The following is a 7500-nucleotide window of genomic DNA, read 5'->3' on the forward strand; positions in this document are numbered from 1 at the left end:
CCTGGGCTTTTTTAGATCGCTTCGATAAATTTTTTTTTAGCTCACATCACTGGGCCACCAGGTCGCAGATTTCAGAAACCTGGTTTTCGGAAACAGAGATCTCCAGGACAGGGCCCCGAGCTTCGGGGGGAGCGTTCCCCAGCTGGACCTAAGCATAGTGGGCCAGGCCCCGGGCGGAAAGACGCTCCTGGAGCCGAGATACAGGGGTGGCTCCCCGCGCGACTTACCCGATTTCGGAGCACTATTTTCGGACAGTGATGGCAGAGCAGTGGGTGTACCGGATGGAGGAAAATAACAGCTCCAGAGAGCGGCAGAGACCAGACCATGACCCAGAACGGCACACTGTTCCCGGACAGTGATGGCAGACCAGCAGGTGTACCCCATGGATGAATAAAGAGCTCCAGAGAGCGGCAGAACCCAGACCAAGTCCCAGAACGACACACTATTCCCGGACAGTGATGGCAGAACAGCAGGTGCAGTGGATGGATGAATAAAGAGCTCCAGAGAGCAGCAGAGACCAGACCAAGTCCCAGAACGACACACTATTCCCGGACAGTGATGGCAGAACAGCAGGTGTACCCCATGGATGAATAAAGAGCTCCAGAGAGCGTGATATCCCAGACCGTGACCCAGAATGGCACACTATTCCCGGACAGTGATGGCAGACCAGCAGGTGTACCCCATGGATGAATAAAGAGTTCCAGAGAGCGTGATATCCCAGACCATGACCCAGAACGGCACACTGTTCCCGGACAGTGATGGCAGACCAGCAGGTGTACCGCATGGATGAATAAAGAGCTCCAGAGAGCGGCAGAGACCAGACCATGACCCAGAACGACACACTATTCCCGGACAGTGATGGCAGAACAGCAGGTGTACCGCATGGATGAATAAAGAGCTCCAGAGAGCGTGATATCCCAGACCGTGACCCAGAATGGCACACTATTCCCGGACAGTGATGGCAGACCAGCAGGTGTACCCCATGGATGAATAAAGAGTTCCAGAGAGCGGCAGAGACCAGACCAAGTCCCAGAACGACACACTATTCCCGGACAGTGATGGCAGAACAGCAGGTGTACCGCATGGATGAATAAAGAGCTCCAGAGAGCGGCAGAGACCAGACCAAGTCCCAGAACGGCACACTGTTCCCGGACAGTGATGACAGAACAGCAGGTGTACCGCATGGATGAATAAAGAGCTCCAGAGAGCGGCAGAGACCAGACCAAGTCCCAGAACGACACACTATTCCCGGACAGTGATGGCAGAACGGCAGGTGTACCGCATGGATGAATAAAGAGTTCCAGAGAGCGTGATATCACAGACCATGACCCAGAACGACACACTATTCCCGGACAGTGATGGCAGAACAGCAGGTGTACCGCATGGATGAATAAAGAGCTCCAGAGAGCGGCAGAGACCAGACCAAGTCCCAGAACGACACACTATTCCCGGACAGTGATGGCAGAACAGCAGGTGTACCGCATGGATGAATACACAGTTCCAGAGAGCGGGAGATCCCGGCCGATGTCCGGTGACGAAGCACTGTATGGGACACTTTGAAGGAAGGGTCGTGTCTCCTGGATGAAAAGAACTTTAATTTTCTGACTTAAAATACGGAGTTAAAGTTTCCAGTCGGGACGATAAGGAGGGCAAAAAAACCCGGACTTTTTTGGCTCCGTCAGAAACTAAGTAAAAGTCGGAATATGTGAAGGAAAGCTCAGAAAATGCCTGGAGAATTTTGAGCGGACCGGAAAAAAAAAGTTCCAGCCGACATCACTGGGCCACCAGGTCGCAGATTCCTGAAACCCGGTTTTTAGAAACATAGGCCTCCAGTCGTGAAGACCGGCGTTTGTGCGGTTCGGATCCGACTCAGACCTCAGTTTTTTCGGACACCCCCGGACAGTGGCGGGGGTGGAAGAACCGGAGCCTCATGCAGAACTGGCTGTCGGGGAGCAAGCGGACGCTACCCCGGCAGGAGGCATCATTCCGGGCACTGTGGCTGATCGGTAGCTTTCGTGGATGGATGACTGAGCGAACGAACGAGATGACGGCGGTGCGTCCTGGCTGATGTCCCAGTACGGGGCACTATTCTCGGATGCTGATGGCAGAACAGCAGGTGCAGTGGACGGATGAACACACAGTTCCATAGAGCGGCAGAACCCAGACCATGTCCCAGAACGGGACACTATTCTCGGATGCTGATGTCAGAACAGCAGGTGTAACGCATGGATGAATACAGAGTTCCAGAGAGCGGCAGAGACCAGACCATGTCCCAGAACGGGACACTATTCTCGGATGCTGATGTCAGAACAGCAGGTGTAACGCATGGATGAATACAGAGTTCCAGAGAGCGGCAGAGACCAGACCATGTCCCAGAACGGGACACTATTCTCGGATGCTGATGTCAGAACAGCAGGTGTAACGCATGGATGAATACAGAGTTCCAGAGAGCGGCAGAGACCAGACCATGTCCCTGTACGGGACACTATTCTCGGATGCTGATGTCAGAACAGCAGGTGTAACGCATGGATGAATACAGAGTTCCAGAGAGCGGCAGAGACCAGACCATGTCCCAGAACGGCGCACTATTCTCGGATGCTGATGTCAGAACAGCAGGTGCAGCGGACGGACTAATACACAGTTCCAGAGAGCGGTATTTCACGACAGATATCCGATGATGAAGCGCTATTGTCGGACACTGATGGCAGAACAGCAGGTGCACTGGATGAAGGAAATTAACAGAACATAGTTCCAGAGAGCGGGATATCCCAGACCAAGTCCCAGAACGGCGCGCTATTGTCGGACACTGATGGCAGAACAGCAGGTGCACTGGATGAAGAAAATAAACAGAACATAGTTCCAGAGAGCGTGATATCCCAGACCAAGTCCCAGAACGGCGCGCTATTGTCGGACACTGATGGCAGAACAGCAGGTGCACTGGATGAAGGAAATAAACAGAACATAGTTCCAGAGAGTGTGATATCCCAGACCAAGTCCCAGAACGGCCCACTATTCCCGGACACTCATCTACTTAAAATCTCCCTGATTACCTGCCAGAACAGAGCAGATCCAGAGAGCGGTATTTCACGGCAGATATCCGATGATGAAGCGCTATTGTCGGACACTGATGGCAGAACAGCAGTTGCACTGGATGAAGGAAATGAACAGAACATAGTTCCAGAGAGGGGGATATGCCAGACCATGTCCCAGTACGGGACACTATTCTCGGATGCTGATGTCAGAACAGCAGGTGCAGTGGATGAAGGAAATAAACAGAACATAGTTCCAGAGAGCGGGATATGCCAGACCATGTCCCAGTACGGGACACTATTCTCGGATGCTGATGTCAGAACAGCAGGTGCAGTGGATGGATGAAATAAACAGTTCCAGAGAGCGTGAGATCCCGGCTGATATCCGATGAAGAAGCACTGTTCACGGACACTGATGGCTGAACAGCAGGTGCAGCGGATGGATGAATACACAGTTCCAGACAGTGGGAGATCCCTGACCATGTCCCAGTACGGGACACTATTCTCGGATGCTGATGTCAGAACAGCAGGTGCAGTGGATGAAGGAAATAATCAGAACATAGTTCCAGAGAGCGGGAGATCCCAGACCATGTCCCAGTACGGGACACTATTCTCGGATGCTGATGTCAGAAAAGCAGGTGCAGTGGATGGATGAAATAAACAGTTCCAGAGAGCGTGAGATCCCGGCTGATATCCGATGAAGAAGCACTGTTCACGGACACTGATGGCTGAACAGCAGGTGCAGCGGATGGATGAATACACAGTTCCAGACAGTGGGAGATCCCTGACCATGTCCCAGTACGGGACACTATTCTCGGATGCTGATGTCAGAACAGCAGGTGCAGTGGATGAAGGAAATAATCAGAACATAGTTCCAGAGAGCGGGAGATCCCAGACCATGTCCCAGTACGGGACACTATTCTCGGATGCTGATGTCAGAACAGCAGGTGCAGTGGATGAAGGAAATAATCAGAACATAGTTCCAGAGAGCGGGAGATCCCAGACCATGTCCCAGTACGGGACACTATTCTCGGATGCTGATGTCAGAACAGCAGGTGCAGTGGATGAAGGAAATAAACAGAACACAGTTCCATGGAGCGGGAGATCCCAGACCATGTCCCAGTACGGGACACTATTCTCGGATGCTGATGTCAGAACAGCAGGTGCAGTGGATGAAGGAAATAATCAGAACATAGTTCCAGAGAGCGGGATATCCCAGACCATGTCCCAGTACGGGACACTATTCTCGGATGCTGATGTCAGAACAGCAGGTGCAGTGGATGAAGGAAATAATCAGAACATAGTTCCAGAGAGCGGGATATCCCAGACCATGTCCCAGTACGGGACACTATTCTCGGATGCTGATGTCAGAACAGCAGGTGCAGTGGATGAAGGAAATAAACAGAACACAGTTCCATGGAGCGGGAGATCCCAGACCATGTCCCAGTACGGGACACTATTCTCGGATGCTGATGTCAGAACAGCAGGTGCAGTGGATGAAGGAAATAATCAGAACATAGTTCCAGAGAGCGGGATATCCCAGACCATGTCCCAGTACGGGACACTATTCTCGGATGCTGATGTCAGAACAGCAGGTGCAGTGGATGAAGGAAATAATCAGAACATAGTTCCAGAGAGCGGGATATCCCAGACCATGTCCCAGTACGGGACACTATTCTCGGATGCTGATGTCAGAACAGCAGGTGCAGTGGATGGATGAATTAAACAGTTCCAGAGAGCGTGAGATCCCGGCTGATATCCGATGAAGAATCACTGTTCACGGACACTGATGGCAGAACAGCAGGTGTACCGCATGGATGAATACAGAGTTCCAGAGAGCGGCAGAACCCAGACCATGTCCCAGTACGGGACACTATTCTCGGATGCTGATGTCAGAACAGCAGGTGCAGTGGATGGATGAAATAAACAGTTCCAGAGAGCGTGAGATCCCGGCCGATGTCCGATGACGAAGCACTGTATGGGACACTTTGAAGGAAGGGTCGGTCTCCTGGATGAAAAAGACTTTAATTTTCTGACTTAAAAAAAAAGTTAAAGTTTCCAGTCGGGACGATAAGGAGGGCAAAAAAACCCGGACTTTTTTGGCTCCGTCAGAAACTAAGTAAAAGTCGGAATATGTGGCGCAAAGCCCTAAAATCCCCTGGAGAATTTTGAGCGGACCGGAAAAAAAAAGTTCCAGCTGACATCACTGGGCCACCAGGTCGCAGATTTCAGAAACCTGGTTTTCGGAAACACAGGGCTCCAGGGCTGAGACCCGGGCTTCGTGGGGAGCGTTCCCCAGCTGGGCCTAAGCATCTTCGGACAACTTTGGGCGGAAAAGCGGGTTCGGGAACCGGGATACGGGGCGGGTTACGCGGCGTGACCTGCCCGAGTGCAGTGCACTATTCCCGGACACTCATCTACTTAAAATCTCCCTGATTACCTGCCAGAACAGAGCAGATCCAGAGAGCGGTATTTCACGGCAGCTATCCGATGATGAAGCGCTGTTGTCGGACACTGATGGCAGAACAGCAGGTGCGGTGGATGAAATAAACAGTTCCAGAGAGCGGTATTTCACGGCAGTTATCCGATGATGAAGCGCTGTTGTCGGACACTGATGGCAGAACAGCAGGTGCGGTGGATGAAATAAACAGTTCCAGAGAGCGTGAGATCCCGGCTGATATCCGATGAAGAAGCGCTATTGTCGGACACTGATGGCAGAACAGCAGGTGCAGTGGATGGATGAATTAAACAGTTCCAGAGAGCGTGAGATCCCGGCTGATATCCGATGAAGAAGCACTGTTCTCGGACACTGATGGCAGAACGGCAGGTGCACTGGATGGATGAAATAAACAGTTCCAGAGAGCGTGAGATCCCGGCTGATATCCGATGAAGAAGCACTGTTCTCGGACACTGATGGCAGAACGGCAGGTGCACTGGATGGATGAATACACAGTTCCAGACAGCGGGAGATCCCTGACCATGTCCCAGTACGGGACACTATTCTCGGATGCTGATGTCAGAACAGCAGGTGCAGTGGATGAAGGAAATAAACAGAACACAGTTCCATGGAGCGGGAGATCCCTGACCATGTCCCAGTACGGGACACTATTCTCGGATGCTGATGTCAGAACAGCAGGTGCAGTGGATGAAGGAAATAAACAGAACACAGTTCCATGGAGCGGGAGATCCCAGACCATGTCCCAGTACGGGCCACTATTCTCGGATGCTGATGTCAGAACAGCAGGTGCGGTGGATGGATGAAATAAACAGTTCCAGAGAGCGTGAGATCCCGGCTGATATCCGATGAAGAAGCGCTGTTGTCGGACACTGATGGCAGAACAGCAGGTGCGGTGGATGGATGAAAGAAACAGTTCCAGAGAGCGGTATCTCACGGCAGTTATCCGATGATGAAGCGCTATTGTCGGACACTGATGGCAGAACAGCAGGTGCAGTGGATGGATGAAGTAAACAGTTCCATAGAGCAGGAGATCCCAGACCATGTCCCATAACGGCACACTATTCTCGGATGCTGATGTCAGAACAGCAGGTGTAACGCATGGATGAATACAGAGTTCCAGAGAGCGGGATATGCCAGACCATGTCCCAGTACGGGACACTATTCTCGGATGCTGATGTCAGAACAGCAGGTGCAGTGGATGGATGAAATAAACAGTTCCATAGAGCGGTATTTCCCGACAGATATCCGACGACGAAGGACCATTTGGGACGCTTTGCAGGAAGGGTCGGTCTCCTGGATGAAAAGGACTTTAATTTTCTGACTTAAAATACGAAGTTAAAGTTTCCAGTCGGGACGATAAGGAGGGCAAAAAAACCCGGACTTTTTTGGCTCCGTCAGAAACTAAGTAAAAGTCGGACTATGTGAAGGAAAGCTCAGAAAATGCCTGGAGAATTTTGAGCGGACTGGAAAAAAAAAGTTGTAGCCGACATCACTGGGCCACCAGGTCGCAGATTTCAGAAACCTGGTTTTTAGAAACATAGGCCTCCAGGAGTGAGGACCGACGTTTGTGCGTTTTGGATCCGACTCAGACCTCAGTATTTTCGGACGCCCTCGGACAGTGGCGAGGGTGAACGAACCGGAGCCTCGTTCCGGGCACTGTGGCTGGTCGGTGGGTTTCGCGGATGGATCGCTGAGCGAGAGAGATGGCGGCGGGGCGGCCCGCCTCCGGTGCGCCCTGGCTTCGGCCGGGGCGCGCCGGTGGGTGAAACACTTTGATCGAACGAGATTGCTCGAGCGGAGGCGGGGCGGCCCGCCTCCGGTGCGCGCGCCCGCCGGCGGTGCGCCATCCCCGGGCGCTTTGGCTTCGGCCGGGGCGCGCCGGTGGAGGAAATGCTTTACGTGAAAATTCTGACCGATTTGCAACCGTGACCCGCCACCCGGGGGCCCCCGCCAGATGGGCGGAGGGTTCCCCGGAACGCGGGTCGGCCTCTATGCCCGGGTGGGTTGGTGCGC

This window comes from Gasterosteus aculeatus, unplaced genomic scaffold, assembly GCF_964276395.1.
Source record: "Gasterosteus aculeatus unplaced genomic scaffold, fGasAcu3.hap1.1 HAP1_SCAFFOLD_27, whole genome shotgun sequence".
Classification (NCBI taxonomy): Eukaryota; Metazoa; Chordata; class Actinopteri; order Perciformes; family Gasterosteidae; genus Gasterosteus; species Gasterosteus aculeatus.